The sequence below is a fragment of the Tachysurus fulvidraco genome, chromosome 10 (assembly GCF_022655615.1).
Source record: "Tachysurus fulvidraco isolate hzauxx_2018 chromosome 10, HZAU_PFXX_2.0, whole genome shotgun sequence".
Taxonomy (NCBI): domain Eukaryota; kingdom Metazoa; phylum Chordata; class Actinopteri; order Siluriformes; family Bagridae; genus Tachysurus; species Tachysurus fulvidraco.
In genome coordinates, this window is record NC_062527.1 from 2,277,513 (window position 1) to 2,280,815 (window position 3,303).

The window sequence follows — 3,303 nt, forward strand, 5'->3', positions numbered from 1 at the left end:
TGAAGATAGTAAATTGTCAGAGGTCTAAGAGTTCAGAACACCTCTTTGTATTGATACTTAAACTTTACTCGTGCTGAAAATTCAGTATTAATTAGAGAAATATGTTTGAACATGGGGGGGTGTTGCTTAGTGGTTAGCACGTTAGCCTATACCCAGTGGTCGGGGGTTGTGATTCCCGCCTCCGCTTGTGTGTGTTGGAGTTGCATGTGCTCTCCGGCCTCGGGGGCTTCCTCCGGGTACTAGGTTTCCCCGCCGGTCCAAAGACATGCATGGTAGGGGATTGGCATCTCTGGAAAATCGTCCGTAGTGTGTGAGTGTGGTGTGGCGAAGAGTGTGTGTGTGTGCCCTGTGAGGGTTGGCACTCCGGCCGGGGGTATCCGGCCTCGATGCCGATGAAGCTGAGGAGATATGCACAGGCTCCCCGGATCCGAGGTAGGTAGTTCCTATACGCGGTAGAAAATTATAGAACAGAGAATGAATGATGAATGAATGAATGAATGTTTTAAAACATGAACATGTGTCTAAAATCCAGGAATAATAATAATTTTCTCATTTGATCTTTCTTTACTGATGTTTGCCTTTTGCCCATGTTAGGTTTATGAGCCGAACAGATCCGTCATTCGGTTATGTTTCACCCTTTGGGTTTGTCAGGATTAGGACACAGTGTCGAGTTGGATTATTCGAAAGGGACCCCGTTAATGAAAGCGTGAGGGTTTCCCCATGTGGGAATCCAATTAGCAATGGGCAAAACCAGGTGATAAACATCACCAGGTTAATTATGATCCCTTAATTCAGGAGCTTGGTATCTGCAGCTCTAATTCACAGCTTGCTCGAGTGTTAGGCGGAATGAGTCAGGAAGCTCTCTCTCTATCTATATCTCTTATCTATCTATTAGACTCCCATCTCTAGTATATCTATCTATCGTACATGATGCAGGAAAATGAAGCAGGACCAAATAAGTGGATATATACGAACCGGAAGCTCTCTAATTACATTTTGGCAGGGATTCCCCACTTACTTAGCACTGCAACTTAATATTTTATATTGCAGTGGTTCAACAGTAAAGGCTCGGTGTAATTTAGGGTAACTACTTGTCATTTTGGATGGGATTCGACAATGAGAGAATGATTCAATTTAAACTCATGATTAAAAACGGAGGGTGGGGGGTGGGGGGGGGTCCGGGTCACGGTCGGAATGGTGTTTAGTACGGTCGCCTAAAACCCAAAGGTGAGGGGTTCGATTCAAAATAGAATTGTGTTGTGGAGTTTGCATGTTCTCCCCGTGCCTCGGGGGGTTTCCTCCGGGTACTCCGGTTTCCTCCCCCGGTCCAAAGACATGCATGGTAGGTTGATTGGCATCTCTGGAAAATTGTCCGTAGTGTGGTGAGTGTGTGAGTGAATGAGAGTGTGTGTGTGCCCTGTGATGGGTTGGCACTCCGTCCAGGGGTATCCTGCCTCGATGCCCGATGACGCCTGAGATAGGCACAGGCTCCCCGTGACCCGAGAAGTTCGGATAAGCGGTGGTATGAAAGAAGTGAGGACTGAATGAATAATTAAAAACGGAAATGGGTGCATTCGTGTTCCTCATGCTTTCTTTAGTGGAAACACAATAATCTGTGAGGTAACTGTCAATGTATGTTTGATTTTAAATAACACTATGTTTGTGGGTTAGCATTACATTTTAAACATGGCCGGCAAAAGGAAAAAAACCCAAATCTGTCCCTAATTAAAACACACGGCAGGCGACTCTGGTTAGAGCAAACGGAGGGGGTTTATGTAGGGAGCTTGATCTAGTTTGTTATGGCTGTTGAAAGGGACCAAATGAGGGCGCCGTGATTGGTTGTCATGTAAAAACGGTCCCCGATTGGCCCGCCCCATATGTCTTCTTATTCTGTCTTAGTGAACTCATAGGGTTGCTTGAGGCTTCTTGTATCTTATAAGCAGTCATAGCAGCGCATATACACAGACATTTTAAGGTGGTCAGGGGTATCGATTCACTGCTCATCTGAGCATCTTTTTGTAGTGCTAATGAAAAGGTGTACATGAATGCCTTTAAATTTTAAACAGGGACACTGTTTATTAGAGTTCACTACCACTAAATGCTTCATTTGGTGGTAATTGTCATGCACATAAAACTCGTGTGCTTACACAAATACCTCCGTCGCAGCAGTAGGAAGGACACTCGTTTATATGCTGCTTGCTGTTAATAATATTACGCAAGGAATAAATATTAATTTAATTTTCTCTTCTAACAGCTTCTTATACGAACTTCTCGTGTCACGGTTGTGAGCCTAGCTATCTCAGGCGTCATCGGCATCCAGGAGGCAGGAACTACACCTGGACGTGAGTGCCACCCATCAACACCCCAGGGCCCACACACACTCTCGTTCACTCACACTCACACTCACACACTCGGACAATTTTCCAGACGATGCATCACCTACCATGCTGTCTTTGGACCGAGAGGAACCGGAGTACCCGGAGGAGGAAACCCCCGAGGGCACGGGGAGAACATGCAAACTTCCACAACACCAAGGGTTGGAGGCCGGGATCGAACCCCGACCGGTTAGTGTGACGCGAGAACGTCCTAACCACTAAGCACGTGTGTCTCCAGGAATAAATATTAATCGAATAAATAATTAAAATAAAAAGATTCCACGTACACTAAACTGACTACTATATATTTTAGCTTCGAACCACGAGGGACTGTGTACAAGCCCAGTTTGCCGCTAAACAACATCAATTATTCATGGCATGGAGTCCAAGAGATGTTGTACACCATCCTTTTGAGATTCAGGTTCATGGTCATGATTGCATCATTCAGGACGAATACTGAACTCCTTGAAACGTTTTCTTAACATCGAGCCTGCTCATACTAAAAGGTATTTAAAAGATGATAAAGTTGTTAGCGACGATACTCATAACAGGAGGTGGCATTTTGCAGATGAGTCATCGTATTAACAGGACCATGACATCAAACCTAATGTTGGAATCCAAATTATTATACTCTGTGTGCCTCACACCAGGCTTCGTTTGGTCCAGTCTTCAACTGTTTAGTTCACATCATGTACTGGAACTTGCTGTTGATCTTCATCCGGTTGTAGTTCACATTCATTCATTCGTTTTTCTACCGCTTATCCAGAACTTCTCAGGTTCACGGGGAGCCTGTGCTATACAGGCGCATCGGGCACGAGGCAGGATAAACCCTGGCGGGCAGGCAACCATAGCATCCCTTCTGATGCTGATGGAATTCTGAGCGTAAGCAGGATGCTGTTCTAACGATTGTTGGCCGCAGCAAGTCGTA